Source organism: Pelobates fuscus, chromosome 4 (assembly GCF_036172605.1).
Source record: "Pelobates fuscus isolate aPelFus1 chromosome 4, aPelFus1.pri, whole genome shotgun sequence".
NCBI lineage: Eukaryota > Metazoa > Chordata > Amphibia > Anura > Pelobatidae > Pelobates > Pelobates fuscus.
The window spans coordinates 66,841,553-66,860,774 of record NC_086320.1 but is presented as its reverse complement, the minus strand read 5'-3'; the positions used below and the strand labels follow the sequence as shown (position 1 = coordinate 66,860,774).

Here is a 19,222-nt window from a genome sequence, read left to right as displayed (position 1 = left end):
CTAGCATATATTTAGAAAATTAGAGTATATAACGAACATTAACTTTTGATGTTTAGGCATATACATAACATAGCGTGACTTCTCTTCACTTAAACATAAAATTAAGATGCTGTGTCAGGAGCTATTTAAACTTTGAGTAAAGAACCACTGGTGCTTGCTGTGTACAAGAGTAACTTTACGTGAACATGTCAATGTATGGCAGGGGGTCATTATTCTTCCTCTATGCCGGGGCAAAGAAAAAAAAAAAAAAGAAAAATTCAGCTTTAACCCCTTCAGACCTGTGCTAGCACCCGGAGTTGCTGGGCTTGGCTCTTGTGGGGTTGTGCAGCAAATGATTCAGCCAATGCCTAATGTTGGGAAGTCCCGGTCAGTGACAACATGAGTCCATGCTTTGGGGCTTACTGGTATGATGTCGCCATGCCGGTAGCCAGCTCTGGTGGCGCCTTGAGGGGATTGCTGTCGTTCCGACATTTGTGTTGTAGCGTCGCCCGCAGGGATCCGGATCATTCTGCGCTGTGTATTCTTGGTCCGGTCTGGAGGGTCCCCTGCGTGTGCCGTTTGTGGCATGTTCGCGGGTTTTTGTGATGGCGAGCAGTGGCGTGTTCTTACGGGGCCCAGCGCCCCTTCCCGCCTTGGAGACTGCAGGTACCTGCGTTGCCGGATGGCCGCTTTGGAGGCTCTGGGTAAACGCCTGTACTGCCTGCGTCGCGCTGCTGGTCTGATCCAAGCGGCCACCATTAACTCTGCTTGGCGGTAGGTAGCACCTTGATTGTGCAGTGCCTCCCAGAATAAGTTGCATAGCCAGTCAAATGTCCTTTTAGGCGGTGCGGGCGGTTTATTAGGTGCCCGTCTGTCGTGGTATCTGCGCTGGGCAGCCATCTTGGAAGTGCCTTGGAGGCCTGTTGCCCCTGCGTACCGTGGTGTGAACTCTTCTGTTCTTTGTTGAGGTCGGTGCTTCCAGTGGGGACCGGGATAACCCCCACCGGTCCATAGGGGGGAGGGGGAGTGATCTGCATTAGCGTCGCTTGAAAGCTCCGGCGCCGAGGGGAGCGGCCGCCTCCCCCCGGCTCCAGCCCCAGTAGGCCTCATGCCGAAGTCCGCTTTCCCGGCTCTGACAGGTCCCGGGGCGCAACCGTCGTTTCAGCGGTGCACCCCCGACGTGGGTGGTGCACCTTCAAAGGGCTTTGGGCCATGTAGCCTCCGCTTTTCACCGATTGTGGCTCCGGCCACCCGGAGCTCGTGGCAGGCACGTCTGCACGGCTCAGTGTCCAGGCTCCGCCCCCAAAGATTACTTTATTTTAACAATGTGATAGTACTGTACTACTAACTAACCCCTCCCCCTCCCCTCCCAACACCCCTCACCACCCCTCCACCTCCCCCTCCCCTCTAAACACCCCTCACCACCCCTCCCCCTCCCCTCTAAACACCCCTACCCCTCACCACCCCTCCCCTCTAAACACCCCTCTCCCTCCATAAAACAATATATATTACTGTAACTTAATACTTACAGTTCTGAAGACACCAGCAGGCTCAGGATCAGTTGGGCAGCTGGGCTCAAGGCTGGAGTGGGTGCCGCGCTCTGCCGTTCAGAATGGTGCCGCTCTGCATTTCCGGAAGGCGCCGCGCTGCAGTTCGGGAAGGAGGCGGAGTCACGGCAACGCTCACCCTAGCGTTGCCGTGACTCCGCCTCCGCGTGACGTCACAGTGCGCGGCGCACGCAAAGGGCAGGGGAGGTCGGGAGGCGGAGCAACAAGTAAGTCCTTCACTATGCAGCAATGCCGCTCGCTCGCATAGTGAAGGTGAAGAATTAGATCGGGGGAAAGGAATTTGTGGGCAGGGGCCAGCGGGGCTCAAGAGGCAGCTGCCTTGGGCCCCCCAGGAGCAACTGGGCCCGGGGCAGCTGCCCCTTTTGCCCCGCGTTAAAGACGGCCCTGGCTGACCCTAATTGGTAAGGGGCTGCAGGTAGATCAGCACTGCTCCATCCAGGCAAGGAGTCAGGAAGCAGAATAATGCAGACAGATATCCCTGATGGACAGCGTGGTAGAGAACCTGACTGGGATGCTGGAGTTGTGAGTTCAAACCCAGCCAGGTTTCTTACAGGGGTGGCTGTGCCATTTGTAGCCTGCTCCCTAAACTGGATGCACTACAAGCCTGGTGTACCCATTACAATCAAAAAATCATTGTGCTCTCAGAGTCATGGTTAACAACTAAAATACCATTGCAATACAGGGTTATTCATGTTTTAGAAATGACAGAAATGACAGAGCAAAAGAGGCATTGTTATATATGTTGACAAGTCCATAAAATGTACGTGCAAAATGTACTCCTTTAAAAAAAACTATAACTCCACTTCTGCCTTTGATTTCCTTTCTGGCACCATTTCAGTAAAACCATCATTGTTGCTGGAATCTAACGCCCACCTAGCTCTCAGGTGCATTCCCTTTCTGACATAGTCCAACTTAAAGTTCAAGCGTACTGGATCCATGAACGATCACTGTACCTACAGACAATAGCGAAATGCATGCACAAAATAAACAAAAATGGCAAAGGCCCAATATTTCAGTAAAACTTTGAACAACAACCTATCAAACCCAAGAAACATCTGGAAAATCATAAATAGCATACAAACCTCCGCAATCCACTCCGAACCCTCCACTGTTAAAATGGACAACCAAACACTATATGTAGCAAATGCCTTTAATAATTATTTTGTTAGATGTGTTACCACCTTGGTTGCTAAGGTAACAAATTACACTCATTTTCAGACCACAAATAAAGATCCGGCCCTGCCAAATCTTCAAAATCCTCATATAGAGAAATTCAATTTTAGACCTGTGCCTGTTAGTGTCGTTAATGATCATGTCATTTTATGTTCATTCCCTAAGACTCTTTGTTAATTGTTTGTTTAGCTAGTGTTACTACTCTCACTGATAATCTAGTAAATTTATGTTCATGGTTTATGACTTTCACCTATCTGATCCTTGCTATCTTTTTATCCCAAATGTTCTCTCCTTTAGTTTGTCATCTCTAATTAATTACCTCAATAGCCCCATGTCTCCCCACCCACAATAGTGTGTTTTATTTCCATTTTTTTTTTCTAACCTGAGACCTTATATTTCAGACTGGCCCCTTAAAACAGCATTAACACCCAGCACTCGCAAGTAACCAAGTCCTGCAGAATCTTCTGAGCAGAAGTATCATCTCTGGAAGATTGCCCACCCTACCCTCCCCACACCATCCCACCCCATGGTCATCAACTTACTTATAGATAGTGCACATCAGCTGGTTTCTTTAACACACCAATCAAGTCACTAAACCTCTCCTCACTTGAAATCATTTAACACACTGCATCCTTACAATGGTTTAAACACTCATTGATATTTGTGTATGTTTGTATATATGATCTACATATCTATATAATACACATTTTCTCTAATGTTCTCCCTTCTATTTTTCACTTTAACACTAACTTCTCTCATTACTAAAATATCCCTATCCTTTCGCTCACCTGTCCCTGGCAACACCATCATCGTTACTTCCACCTTACTCCCCTCTCTATTCATCCCATGCACTCTACACATATCTTTCCAGCCTATCTCCACCAACTCCACCCAAATCCTCTGCATACATACCCTCCTACAAAACTTTCAAATCCTTCTCCCACCTTCACTTCCTTTCTATCCTTCTGCTCCTAGCAGCTGGTGATGTGTCTCCAAACCCCGGTCCCCTCTCAACAAACTCACCACATACTAACCCAAGGATCCACACTAATCTCATACCCATCTCATGTTCCTCTAAATCCTCCTTCAATACTGCCCTCTGGAACACACGCTCTGTTTGCAATATAACTAAATCCACTGCTGTCCATGACGTCTTCATCTCTCGTTCAATAGATTTACTAGCCTTAACAGAAACCTGGCTCTACCCCTCTGTCACTGCCACCCCTGCATCTTTGTCCTTCGGTGGTCTCCAACTTACCCACAACCCAAGAAACTCTGAATGTAAAGGTGGTGGTGTTGGGTTTCTCTCCCCTCACTGCTCCTTTAAACCTCTTCCCACCCCCCCCCCCTTCCCTCTCTTTCCCGTCATTTGAAATACATTCAATTCGCCTTTTCAAACCCTTCTCTGCCAACATTGCTGTTATTTACCGCCCCCTGGTTCCCCTCTTCTCTTCCTTGACCACTTTGCTGCCTGGCTACCCTATTTCCTCTCTTCTAAGATTCCATCCCTAATTCTCGGGGACTTCAATATTCCTATAAACCCACCTTTGACCTCTGCAGCCACTAAACTACTTTCAATTACTTCCTCCCCCGGGCTATCGCAGTGGGCAAATTCTCCCACCCATGTAGCTGGCAATACCCTTGACCTAATCTTCACTTATGTATGTACAGTATCTAATATCTGCAACACTCCATATCCACTCTCTGATCACCACCTCTTATCATTTGTTCTTGCGTACCCCCTCACCCAACAACCTCAGCCTAACCCCCCTCAACTCAGGAGGGACCTTAATTCTCTTGATCTCCAGCAGTTGTCAGCTGACATTGATTCACGACTGCTGTCCATCCCTTCCCTCTCCTGTCCTTCACTGGCCATCTCCACATATAATTCTACTCTTACATCTGCCTTGAACGCTGCAGCGCCACTCCAAACAAGTACCTCGAGGAGGACCCGCCCCCAACCATGGCATACTAAATCAACGCGCTACCTGCAAAGATGCTCCCGTTGTGCTGAACGCTCCTGGAGGAAGTCTCGCACCCAATCAGACTTTCTCCATTATAGATTCATATTGTGTTCATACAGTGCAGCCCTTGCCCTTGCCAAACAGTCCTATTTTTCCTCTCTCATTAGTTCATGTTCCTGCAATCCCAGGCGTCTCTTTGACACCTTTAATTCTCTTCTTCGCCCACCAAACTAACCTTACTGCTGATAACTTTGCATGTTACTTCACTGACAAGATTGAACAAGAATTCTCCCCTCCTTGCCTTTCTGTTTCTCAACCACACATAGATCATGCCTTTCCTACCCTTCAGACATTCTCCCCAGCTACTGACCAAGAGGTGGCTGCTCTTCTTTGCTCCTCTCGCCCCACCACTTGCCCACTCGATCCTGTCCCATCTCACCTTATCAGATCTCTCTCCACTTGTCTCGTGCCTTCTTTAACACACATCTTCAACTGCTCGCTCTCTTCTGGCATCGTCCCTGCTGACCTTAAACATGCCACTGTAGTTCCCTATACTAAGAAAACCATCCCTCGACCCATCCACCCCCTCTAACTACCGTCCCATATCCCTGCTCCCTTTTTCCTCAAAGCTGTTGGAAAGACTTGTCTTTACCCGTATGTCTCATTTCCTCAATTCCAACTCTCTCCTTGACCCCCTTATCAAAGTTACTAACGACCTAATTGCAGCTAAATCCAAAGGCCACTACTCCATACTAATTCTTCTTGACCTCTCAGCAGCCTTTGACACCGTTGATCATGCTCTCCTTCTTCAACCTCTTCAATCGCTTGGTCTCTGTGACTCTGTCCTCTCGTGGTTTTCCTCTTATCTCTCCCAACACTCATTCAGTGTCTCTTTTTCTAATGATACCTCCTCCCCTCGTCCTGTCTCGGTTAGAGTCCCCTAAGGCTCCGTCCTCGGTCCCCTTCTATTTTCTCTTTATACTGCCTCTCTTGGCAAACTTATTACCTCTTTTGGATTCCACTACCACCTGTACACCGATGACACCCAGCTATATCTCTCCTCCCCGGACCTCACCCCTGCTGTCCTGCAACGTGCCACTGCTTGCCTTTCTTCCATCTCTGACTGGATGTCCTCCTGCTTTCTGAAACTCAATCTCTCAAAAACTGAGCTCCTTCTCTTTCACCCCTTCAGCAACTGGGGATTGGGGGGTGGGAGGGAGAGGAATCATGCAGTGCCAGGAAAACTGATTGTTTTCCTGGCACTGGAGATTCCCTTTAATAAACGTAATACTTTATATAATTACCGTATATACTCGAGTATAAGCCGACCCGAATATAAGCCGAGGCCCCTAATTTTACCCAAAAAAACTGGGAAAACTTATTGACTCGAGTATAAGACTAGGGTGAGAAATGCAGCAGCTACTGGTAAATTTCTAAATAAAATTAGATCCTAAAAAAAATATATTAATTGAATATTTATTTACAGTGTGTGTATAATGAATGCAGTGTGTGTGTATTAATGCAGTGTGAGTGTATGAGTGCAGTGTGTGTATGAGTGCAGCGTGTGTATGAGTGCAGCGTGTGTATGAGTGCAGCGTGTGTATGAGTGCAGCGTGTGTGTATGAGTGCAGCGTGTGTGTGAGTGCAGTGTGTGTATGAATGCAGTGTGAGTGTATGAATGCAGTGTGAGTGTATGAGTGCAGCGTGTGTGTGAGTGTGAGAGTGTGAGTGAGTGTGTGTGTGAGTGTGTGTGAGTGTGTGTGTGAGTGTGTGTGTGAGAGTGTGTGAGAGAGTGTGTGAGAGTGTGTTGCAGAGCCTTGGTGGGGGGTGGGTGTTTTTTTTTATTATTTAAATTTTTATTATTTAAAAAAAAATTATTATTATTTTTATTTATTTAATTATTATTATTATTGTATTATTTTTTAGTATTTAATTATTTATTTTTTTTATTATTATTCATTATTTTTTTTTCGTCCCCCCTCCCTGCTTGATATATGGCATTGGCAGTTCAGTGGGGGGAAGGGGGGGCTGGCAGAGCTGTAACTTACCTGTCCTGCAGCTCCTGTCAGCTCTCTCCTCCTCCGCGCTGTCCGTGCAGCTCCCTCTGTCAGCTCACAGTGTAAGTCTCGCGAGAGCCGCGGCTCTTGTGAGATTTACACTGGGAGCTGACCGAGGTGCTGAACGGACAGCGCGGAGGAGGAGAGAGCTGACAGGAGCGGCAGGACAGCTAAGTTACAGCTCTGCCAGCCCCCCTCTCCCCCAGTCTGTATTATGGCAATGCAAATTGCCATAATACAGACTATTGACTCGAGTATAAGCCGAGTTGGGGTTTTTTAGCACAAAAAATGTGCTAAAAAACTCGGCTTATACTCGAGTATATACGGTAATTCTGCTGCTTTGTACTAGAATGTAATTACTTTACCCACCACTGTGACATGTTAAAAGAGCTAAACTGGCTATCGCTGGAATCCCAACGCACTCTTCATCTTTCCAGCCTTGTGCATAAGAGCATTTCTGGGAAGCTCCCACCCTACCTGAGTAGGATGCTCTCCCCGGCTGTTCCCACCTCCAATAACCTCCTATCCAGTACTAGCACGATATTTAGCATACCGCAATACAAAAATAAAGATCCTCCTTTTCCTACAGAGCACTGCAATTATGGAATAACCTCAGGGACACAGTCAAATCTTCATTCAATCTAAAATATTTTAAGAGATCTATGGCAATATACCTCCGCACAGAATGCACCTGTCATGGTTGAATATATGTATTACCTGTTATGTATTAAATTTATATATATGTGTATGTATGTGTGTATGTGTGTGTGTGTGTGTGTGTGTATATATTGTATTTTTGTAATATTGTATACTATTGTAACATTGCAATGTTTTGTGGACCCAGGACATACTTGAAAACGAGAGAAACTTCCATATTGCTAAGGAAACAGGGCAATTGGCTGAACCGCCTAATAATTTGGTGAGGTTTGTAGCTAAACTGAAGATTTGCCTTCAATGCAACAACCTCAAATTTTAATTTATTTAGTTTTAAAATATTTTACTAGGAAGCATACATTGAGATTTCTCTTGTTTACAAGTATATTTTATCTAATGCATTAAAGGGGATTAACTACAGTTTGGAGTGTCCCTTTAATACAATGAGTTATTATAGTTCGACATACGCAAGGAATTAAATTTGCCGTACAGCATAGTGTGCATGAATTATGCATGTTTACTATTATGTACTTTAACCCAGAGTAATATTGCAGTATATGTTAAATAATTAAATAAAGAAATGTTTGTTGGGGAAGTAAGAAAGAACTGACTTTTCAAAACAATGCAAAGGCTGTTCATTTACATACAGCATGTGATAATGTTCCTCATTCCGAGTCTGGGTAATGGAATGGTCATATGCCCAACTAATCTAAAGTTAAATCTTATTGCGTACAATTACAAGGAAGAAAATGCTTATACTTGTTTAGATTTTCACTGATTCACTAACTAATTTCTTTTCCATCAGCATTAAATCTGAGCTGCCTTAACCGAGGAAAGGTCAGTACTTTTCCACTAAATCGCAATTTATTACAATAGAAATAAAATTTCATGGAATGAAAGAGTGTGGATAGTTTAACTCTTTTCATCTCAGACATACGGATCTATATAGTGGTAGGAAAAAAGAGAAGAAGAGGAGATGCTCTGGGAGAAATATAAATCACCAGTAGTGATGTCGCGAACATAAAATTTTCCGTTCGCAAACGGCGAAAGCGAACTTCCACAAATGTGAGCCTGAATCAACTTTTGGCTCCCACTGCCCCTTTAAGAGCGAGCTTGTGACTCGAGCCGTGCTCCTAGTGCCAGGCAGGCCACATGACCGATCACTGCGGTCAGTGCACGCGGCTAAGTCAGAAGAGGAGATCAAGCCGCATGCGGCTCGTGTGGAGGCAGGAGTGATCCAGCCACGCACGGCTCAAGCTTAGGAGCCAGGTCGGTCCCAGGATAAGGTAAATACAGCCACAACCACTTATCCCAATCACACACCTTTCCTAACGTCCTATCCCATTAAAAGCATATTACCGTGTATTTAGTAAAACAGATAGACACCTACTTCATCCAGGTTACCTACCGATCGATGGTTCGATATTCTGAGCCCTCTCTGATTTACTGTACACGACTATTCGATATTCCCACAAATTTTATATAGCATTTTATGTTTGTTTGAGACCACCTTAAAAATATTGGATATCGCTAAAAATCATGATCACTATATACTTTCTCTACAAACCTCTAAAACGAATCAAACTACTCATCCATCCGCTATACCACTTTATCCTACCTAGAACTAGTGCCCAGTTAAAATACTTGACTCTTACTTACCCACACTCAGTCATCTCACACACATTTCACCACTACTCTCACTGAATCCCTCTGACTACGGCTAAATTCATCTTCTACATCAGAACACTACTCCTAAGATTGGGTTGTATCCATGTCTCGGGTCTTTCATTTAGAATAGGGGCAGCTTCGGTCTCCTTCAACACTGACACTCCAGTGCATATTATTAAAAGATTGGGCAGATGGAAATCCTCAGTCTACAACCGATATATTCCTCATCCCGAGAAAGAAATGAGGAAAGCTTTCAAAAGTTTGGCTTTGTAAATTTGATGCAATAAGTGTGTTTTTCTTTAATACCTTTTCACCCTCTTTGCATGAACCCGATTTACATATATTACTAATATGTTTCTGAACATATATATGATATTATTCACTCACTCACTCACTCTCTGGGCCGGCCTAAGACATCATGCTGCCTAGGTCCAACGATAAATGACTATGGGGGATAATGTATAATAAACACAGGTTACTGGCTATGAGGGATAATGTATAATAAGCACAGGTTACTGGCTATGGGAGGATAATGTATAATAAGCACAGGTTACTGGCTATGGGGGGATAATGTATAATAAACACAGGTTACTGGCTATGGGAGGATAATGTATAATAAACACAGGTTACTGGCTATGGGGGATAATGTATAATAAACACAGGTTACTGGCTATGGGGGGATAATGTATAATAAACACAGGTGACTGGCTATGGGGGGATAATGTATAATAAACACAGGTTACTGGCTATGGAGGATAATGTATAATAAACACAAACACACAAAAAAAACGCAGCTTCAGAATTAATCTAAATTGTATGCTGTCTAGGAGGTGGGAGGGTCGGGGAGGGAGGGTCTACTGCTGATGATTGGCTGGAATGTGTCTGCTGACTGTGAGGTACAGGGTCAAAGTTTACTCAATGATGACGAATAGGGGGCGGATCGAACATTGCATATGTTCGCCATCAGTGGTGAATGCGAACAAGCTATGTTCGCCAGGAACTATTCGCCAGCAAACCGTTCGGGACATCACTAATCGCCAGCAGCTCTCTTGAAAATATATGCTGGATGTTAACATATTAAAATAAAAAGTGTTATTATGTTACAGTTATATGCGCCCTTATTAGGTTTGATCACAATTGCAATTTTCCCTATAAAACCTTTGTTTGTGATGGATTGTGTGGACTAGTCAATTTAAAGAGACACTATAGTCACCAGAACCAATACAGCTTAATGTAGTTGTTCTGGTGAGTATTGCATGTCCCTGCAGGCTTTTCAATGTAAATGCTACCTTTTCAAAGAAAAGGCAGTGTTGACATTGCTGCCTAGTAGCACATCTAGTGGCAGGCACTCAGATGGCCACCAGAGGTGCTTCCTGAGTCAGTGCTGCACAATGTGCATGGAGGCGCTGAACTTTCCTCATAGAGATGCATTGATTCAATGCAACTCTATGAGGAGATGCTGATTGGCCAGGGCTGTGTTTTGCCACACATGCATAAAAACCTCCCAATGCTTTCCTCTAGGTAAGCATTGGATTTGCTGAGATTGTCAAATGTGATGATCTCAGCCAGGGGGCACAGCCAGCCGTGAGGAGACCCGTGCGGTGCTGGAAAAAGGTGAGTAAAATCCCCTTTTACTTTACTGAAAATCATTCCATGCAGTGTTTGAGTGGTGTGACATTAAATTATTTTAATTGCATCGCAGCATTTTCATTAAACTCACAGATGCCCTCTGAGTACATTGTGAGTGTGAAGCAACATGCATTGATTTCATAAAGTACCCATGGAAAACCTCTCCAGCTCACACCTATTGCGAATCATTGAAATGGAGATGACACTATAATTCTGGTGGCTGTGTACACTGTCTGGACATGAGAGATTAATTCTTGACTCTGATGATACCTTGCAGATGCCACAGGAGGATGAAGAAAGCTGAAACCGACTAAACCAGGTTGTCTTTTCAAATTCTTCAGCAGCATATTTCCTCATTAATCCTCCATTCAGATCTTTTCAGAAGAGAAAATTTTATCAGGGTTTGGTAAATGGTGAGTCCAAGCCCGGAATAGCGACAAAAACTGAGAAGATGCCAAACCAGTTTCTTAAAGGTGTGTACAGAGTACTTCAAACAAAACCTAAATCCCACAGATCTGGACTGTTGGGATTGCTCATGATTCTAAATGCAGCGCATAGAGATTGATACACCTACATGCAACAAAGAGCCCGCAGAACTCTATATTAAACCAGCTGTTTCACTTATGAAGATTCACTAAACCACCCAAGATAAAAGAATGGATTTTGCTTTTGAATCGAATCCACTAGTTTCTTCTAGTGATCATCGCACTAATTCCCACTATTGTTTGTCAAGGCAGTTTTAAATGGTTTGACCAAAACCAGGGTCCCTTAGGCATCTGTTGCTTGTGCCTCTCACTTGTCATATTGTTAATGTTGAAGTTATACTTCTGCACAAGTAATATCACTTTATTCCATAATTGGATGGCAGTGATATGTTGAGGGCATCAGTGTTTCTTTGCTGTCCAAATAAGGGCAAAATGAATACAGCTATCGCAAATATTTAATTTCCTCATTAGCAAAATGTCTGTAAAGGGCCAGATTGCCTGCGCCATAGAGTAATTTGTATAATATTGCTTGAAAATGATTTGAAATGATTTGACACATACTGGTGGTGGGTGTGTGTACAGCCTATGAGCATTATAACAATTTAAAAATAGTGGTTATGGTGCTTAGGTTTCTCTCTTAAACTCATTGTTAGGACATACTTTGAGAATAGACTGTGTCTGTCAAAATTTAGAAACTGATAGCAGGGATGGTACATGATTCTGGAATTTTGCCTGGATTTGGAATCCCAAACCTCCTGAAGTAGCAGGTGTCCTGTTACTCTACCTGAGATTAGGACGTTCTGCAGAAAATAAATATGTTTTGTTCCTCTTGACTACAAGATAGATTTACTGTTTCTCCCCGAAGGATCTATATATTTGCATTCCTAAATGAATGGAACTCAGATTGCGCTTAAGGGAACCGCGCTGAATTACTTGACACCTGCGAAATGAGCCCATATATCAACGTTCTGTGTTTGAATAAATGCCTGTTTGCCCAATCTACTTCAATGTCTTGGTTGTGTCCTTTTACACCTCCAGCTGAACATTTTGTATTATTCCCGTTTCAATCATTTGGATATTGTGATGATGTTATTAGTGTTACTCGATATCTGTTTCGCAACTCGTGCAACCTCAGTTGAACATATTTATGTTATGTTATTAGTTTGGTATCTATGTTGTACATCTCCTCTGTTAATTTAATACCACAAGATATAAAGTAAAATGTAGTAGATTAAACATATGTACATATGTTCCTTCGGGGCCACCTTGGTCAAGGTAGCACTTCAGCTAACATGTAAGTAAATCTGTTAATTTGAAAGGTTTTTTTTCTCGTTTACTTTCAGATAACGTCTATGCTTTGTATTTTGTGGGCATAAAATCTACTATTATATAGGTACTATTTTAAGTACATCAGAAAACATGGAAGGTAAACTTCTTCATCAAGGTCATGCTTTTTGAAGTATAAAAGGCTGACTTGTAGATATATTTTGTGTTCTGCAAATAAGATCCAAGAATCAACTCTGCCATTACGGCCAACTGTACATTTCCACTTGTGTCTTTCCATTCATCCATTGTGCCCCGTGGCTTACCCAGGCGTGATCATCATGCAGTGATTCTGGTACATTAAATACCGGGGTAGTTTATCTGAGATTTTTTGTTAGATTTTGACATTTGGGATTACATTGAATGTATTTTTGATTGGCTAACAGGAAGCATTGCTGTTCCCTGATAGAGGACTTTTTTCAGTCACCTAAGAGAAATATTGACCCATAAATTTTACGCCACTAAGGAAACTTTAGTGAGTGTGACATTAGGTAGGAACTGTACAGGGCCTTTGATTACCCGGCACAGTGTAGGCTTGTGCATGGACTGCTGGTCTGTACTCTCAATGCTGGCCTACTGAGATATTTCCTGGTGGACTGCAGTATCTGAGTTTGATCAAGCTGCCAGAGTAGGAGGAGTATGTATGATGTATACATATGTATGTATTTTGTACTTTTTATTTACGTCCTTCTTCACTAATAATTTTTACCTGTTGTCTTAGCGTTAAAATAGCAGCTCTAAAGCCTCATATCATGCTGTAAAATTGCAGATCCTCCTAGCTTTAGTGAGAAGTTAGGATTTTTTTCAACCCACAAAAAAATGCACTTGCCTTGTCATTTCTCTGCTCTTTCTGATTTAGTGAATAAGCTCATCATAGTTATTGGCTTCCTGTTCTCCCAAGAAGTAAGCAGAAAACTACCAATTCCCAAGTAGTTTTACTCTAAAATCGACAGGGTAATTCCCTAAATTCAAAATCTGTGCCAAGACAATATCTGTGAATATAATTTGAAATATATTGGGGCAATCCAGATGATTAGTTTCATAAATCTACATTACATTAGATCTAATATCTACCGTATTTCTCTGAGCAGCCTCCAAACTGGAACCCAGTCTAGTTGGCCTTCTAAATTAATTAAGGTTAAGCCCCTATGCCACCCTTCCAGGTACTGGAGAAAGAGCAGTCAGAAGTCACTAATGTCCATCTATTCGACTGAGGGTGTTCTCTGAACTCAGCCATCATTTCACTGGCTGCATTATTAAGTCTCACTCAATCACCTATGGTGTGAAGGACCAGGAGATGAGGCCGTCCTGGGTAAGGAGATTGCATATGAGGGTAGGAATTGAGGAGTTTGAGGGAAAATTTTATTTTAGATAATCTAGAGGGGGATGACAGTGGAATGAATTTGCTCAGTCATGCTGGTGTAGATATGAAAAGTATGTGTTATACTGTTTAAGAAAGATAAAACAAAACATATTTTGACCCAGTTGGTTATCTTCTCTTTATAGGATTTCAACAAGAAGATGCAAACTTAATCAGTGCAATGACTGAACTATACAAACACACATTTTTAATGTATGTACCTTATTGAATAATTGATTTTTTTGTGAGAATGTACTCATTAATATATTACAATGTGAGCTAAGGTAGATTATATAGGCCTATATCCGTTCAATGCTCACACACACGTACAGCTTTTGTCTTTCTCCACTACTCCTCCCACTACACATACACACAACACTCAACCAGTCACAAAATCCAACCACCACACACTCAGCCACCCCCACTAACGGAACATAGCCCAGGGATCTAGGGGTGCGGACATTACGGCCTCCTCTCTAAGGCAGTGGACAGTCTTAATGTGGCTCTGGTGATGATTAATTATAGGTATACTGATTATTTTACATAAGAGAAGTTGCTTAAAAGCTTGACGAAATGTTAAATTGATGAACTGATGAACATAAAATATAGCACGGACGGTATAAATGGCTCAGTAAAGCAGGTGTTTACAGGTTAATAATAGGAATATAACCGCATTAGGATATACTTTGCCCTGAAAATCTTAACTAGGGTTGCATTAATATATAAGCATAAAAAAAATATGTAAAAATATTAAAAACCTCTGCTGCAAGGAAAACCAGTGCAGGCTAGGTAGGGCAGTAGGGCATTATTAAAAAATAATAATAATAATGAAGACTATATATATATATATATATTTATTTTTTTTAAACACCCAACATAGCTAACTGTAAAGTATAAAATCCACACTGCAACAAATGTATGGATATATAAAATACATCTGTAAGCCAGGAACTAGTAAAAGCTGAAAGCCAAGTGATATGAATTCACTGTCCATCATGCTCAGCCAGCCAGGCTGCAGGTTTGTTATGTATAATATACATTGAATTTTATTGATATTTTTAATTCATCAGTAATTTCTTTGTCACATTGCTAAGAAGTGGGGATGATCAGTGTTTAGCAGGATAATATAAATATTCCTAATAAATGATCTAAAAAACCAGCACAGACACAGCAATAACGTGATCTAATATCCCACCACTGTCGGTAGCATCACTACGCCCCCTAAGCCTCCTCTCCTCCCCAGCATCTTGCGAGTCCCCCATCTCCGGCCTCCTGTGACTCCTCCCTTACTCTCCAAAGCCTGCACTCCTCCTCCCGGCAATGACAGACATCACTGGCCGGTGCTGTGTGCTCCACACCCCTGGCTCAGTGCTTTAAATCGCCGGTAGCCCGGTCTTGCCCAAGCTGCCTGCTTTTATAGGAGGCTGAAGGATCTGCACGGCAGACTGTGCTCCATCCACACACCATGCCCAGCCGCCTCCTGGCTGCCGCACCGTGAGCTGCGTGTATCGTGGAACTTGCCAGGCTGCTGGGTGAGTAGGAAAATATATGAATGGGCAAAGGGCAGGGGGGGGCGTGGGCACTCATCACTTAGTGAGCCTGGCATCACACTCCTTGTTAGGGATCACATCCTGGAGGAGCAGGTGCCCGGTGTGTTTAATTCATCCCTGCCCTCACTAAGCTACAAAATGAATAAATGTCTCTTTAAGAGAGCCCAGGAGCCTATCACAGAGCTGGCTCAGGGTTCTCGGGATTCCACGCTGTGTTCCAGAGAGAGATACATTGTATCCGCTGTTGGATCCATTCCCCCGGCTCCCTGGCTGCTGAAATGCCATGGTGATCAAACCGCCTCTTTAATGATGGAGGGTTATAAAACATGCATCTTCCAGGGCAGCATCACTATGGGAAGCCCTGCACAAGGCATTATCTATGCAATGCCCAGACACCATGAGCTATGAATCGGAATCATTTAGCCACAATTAAAGCTTTCTTTTAATATCAATATAAATAAATATTTGGGTGCAATGTTTTACATTTAATGAATGTTAAGTCCATGCTGTCTGCAGGGCCAATGTCTGAATCTAAAAGTCATGGTTGAGCTCTGATCTCCTGCTCAGCACTTGATGTATGGAAAGTGCAGCATCTTGTCTATTGCATCAGAAAGTGAGGGTTGTTGCTGCTGAGATGTACACATAGTGTAATGTTTGGATTTTTTTTTTTTCTTTTTCTTTCCCCCTGTGTTCACACGACCTTTTTACAGAAGGTTCAAGTGAATAGTCTGTTCAGTGTGCTCAGGAAATAATCATATATAGGGCTTTGACACCAATAATATTGAGAGCTGCTTTATTACTTGGACTGCTGCTGGGATCTTTTGGGGCCAGACAGGAAATGTTGTAAAACTACATTATGTAACTAGCTTTAAAATATATTCTAATATTGGGGTTTTCAGTGATCTGAATTTATAACCATAATTGCAAATAAAATATAATTTTGCCAGCCTAAAGACTCAATAAGAGTTGAGTACAGTTTCACTCCTAGAACCATACAGACCGGGTCAATTAAAAAGGCTGAAGTTTCATTATTATAAACACGAATTTATTTACCTTTTATTTGGTTTGATGATAAACAGTTGAGTTCATGAGGCTTCAGAGTGAATTAAAGGGGGTGGAGGGTGTAGTCACCTTTACAGAGGATGCTTGGTAAAAGTGCTGTGATGGACACACTTTATTTTATAACCTTTCCTTCTAAACCTTATGAGACTTTTATTTCTGTGATGTTTGTCGTCTGTTGGTGCTTTCTAATAGTTTTGTGTGGTGTGTGTGTATATATATATGTTTTATTTTATATTAATGGCTAATTATCAACCCCTAAAATTAAGTGGTGCTCCCAACTTTCTGTTTTGTACATTTCTTTGAGAAATTGAAATAATTTTGTGCTTCAAAGGACTCTGCGCAGAGTTTAAACAATGTATTCCTTATATGTATAAGTACATGATTTCTAGTGTTGGAAGTAAGCTAAACATTAGTTTAGTACACACCTTAAAGGGACACTATAGTCACCTGAGCAACTTTAGCTTAATGAAGCAGTTTTGGTGTATAGATCATGCCCCTGCAGCCTCACTGCTCAATCCTCTGTCATTTAGGAGTTAAATCCCTTTGTTTATAAACCCTAGTCACACCTCCCTGCATGTGACTTGCACAGCCTTCCATAAACACTTCCTGTAAAGAGAGCCCTATTTAGGCTTTCTTTATTGCAAGTTCTGTTTAATTAAGATTTTCTTATCCCCTGCTATGTTAATAGCTTGCTAGACCCTGCAAGAGCCTCCTGTATGTGATTAAAGTTCAATTTAGAGATTGAGATACAATTATTTAAGGTAAATTACATCTGTTTGAAAGTGAAACCAGTTTTTTTTTCATGCAGGCTCTGTCAATCATAGCCAGGGGAGGTGTGGCTAGGGCTGCATAAACAGAAACAAAGTGATTTAACTCCTAAATTACAGTGAATTGAGCAGTGAAATTGCAGGGGAATGATCCATACACTAAAACTGCTTTATTTAGCTAAAATAATTTAGGTGACTATAGTGTTCCTTTAACTATTTATCTAGATAATTCCAGGGTAATAGACAAGAAGGGCATAGAAGTGGCATACATCCGGCATATTGGAAGGGGCCAACACAAGGGCAGATGTAGCAAACTGAAAAAACAATTTATATTCGTGTTCTTGTCCTTACCTTTTTTTTTTTATGTGGGTTTTTTTCATTTTTTTTCATTTATCTTTGTGAATGTCACTGGAATAACTTGTGGGCGTTGGACATGGTGACCCTTACCTGGGAGGGCTTTTTAAGATCCTATCAGGGGACATTGGTGAATACCTTCCTTCTTGTATTCTATGTATAAGGAAGGGAGAGTAGTGGTAAGTAATTAGCAGCTAGATCCCCTTTCCTCTCATTCTCTATGCTGTTGAATGAGCAGGTAATATTTTGATAGGGTGTTCTATAACCTACATAATATAGATGATGTTGAAGTTAGCTTCTTATTTGGTCAGCTTCTTATTCAGTGATAGAAGATAACTTCTTATTAAAACATGACTTTTTTATTTATTCAAAATGTATGTAAATATTATGAACGCTACAATATAAATATTTCTTGATTAATACAGTATCCATATGCAAGCCATATTTCTACTCATTTCTGATATAATAAATAATGAAAACAATAGTAAATGTTATTAGTTATATAAATTAAGTTGGCTCTTTCTGTAAAGTAGTACATTTGCCACTTAAAGGGGGCATCAAAATGCCACCTTTAAATCAATGTCATTAGACTAAATCCATCTTCGCCATAATGGCATTGATTTCTATACACTGGACACCCCTCTTCGTAATACAATAATATTCAGCCTGAGCCAAACTGCAATTTTGATTAAAGGGACACTCCAGGCACCCAGACCACTTCTGCCCATTGGAGTGGTCTGGGTGCCAACTCCCACTACTCTTAACCCGCAAGTGTAATTATTGCAGTTTTTAATAAACTGCAATAATTACCTTGCAGGGTTAACTCCACCTCTAGTGGCTGTCTACTAGACAACCACTAGAGGTCACTTCCTCCTTCATAGCACAGATTATCTGGGCTAGAGTGTCCTTGCGCTGTGTGAGGACCTTCAACGTCGCTAATTTCCTCATAGCAAAGCATTGAAAATCTTTTTCAATGCTTTCCTATGGGGAGCGCTAATGCGCATGCGCAGCATTGGCGCGCATGCGCAGCATTGGCGCGCATGCGCATTAGGTCTCCTCGGCCGGTGGGCGGGATCAGTCTCGCCCACCGGCCGATGGAGACAGTAGGAGGAGCGGCGCGGAGGAGGAGACAGCGATGAGGGACATCGTCGCTGCCTCAGGTAAGTGACTGAAGGGGTTTTCACCCCTTCAGTAACCGGGGTTTTGGGGGTGGGAGGGAGAGGGTACCTCCAGTGCCAGGAAAACTGATTGTTTTCCTGGCACTGGAGTTTTCCTTTAAAAAGTGGCACGATTATTATTTTATTTATATGGTGCCATCAGATTCCATAGCGCTGTACAATGGGTGGACTAACAGACATGTGATTGTAACCAGACAACTGGACGTACAAGAACAGAGGGGCTGAGGGCCCTGCTCAATGAGCTTACATTCTAGAGGGAGTGGGGTATAGTGACACAAAGGGTAAAAGTAGGGGTACAAAGTAGGTTGTTAGAAAAGTATTCACTCAGGGCTTAGCAGAAATAACAGAGAAAGTCTTTAGAGATAAGCAGATAGTTGAATAACATTTACGTTACATAGTTACATAGCTGAAAAGAGACTTGCGTCCATCAAGTTCAGCCTTCCTCACATAT

The 19,222-nt window shown here is 42.5% G+C and overlaps 1 protein-coding gene across 1 annotated transcript in view; it reads left to right on the top strand.

Moving 5' to 3' along the window:
* Positions 1-15,163: 15,163 nt before the first annotated feature.
* Positions 15,164-19,222, top strand: part of OSGIN2 (oxidative stress induced growth inhibitor family member 2) — a 17,824-nt gene continuing 13,765 nt past the window's right edge. The window contains exon 1 of the mRNA XM_063450334.1: positions 15,164-15,392. The gene's annotated coding sequence lies outside the window, so the exon portion shown is untranslated. The remainder of the gene's footprint in view (positions 15,393-19,222) is intronic.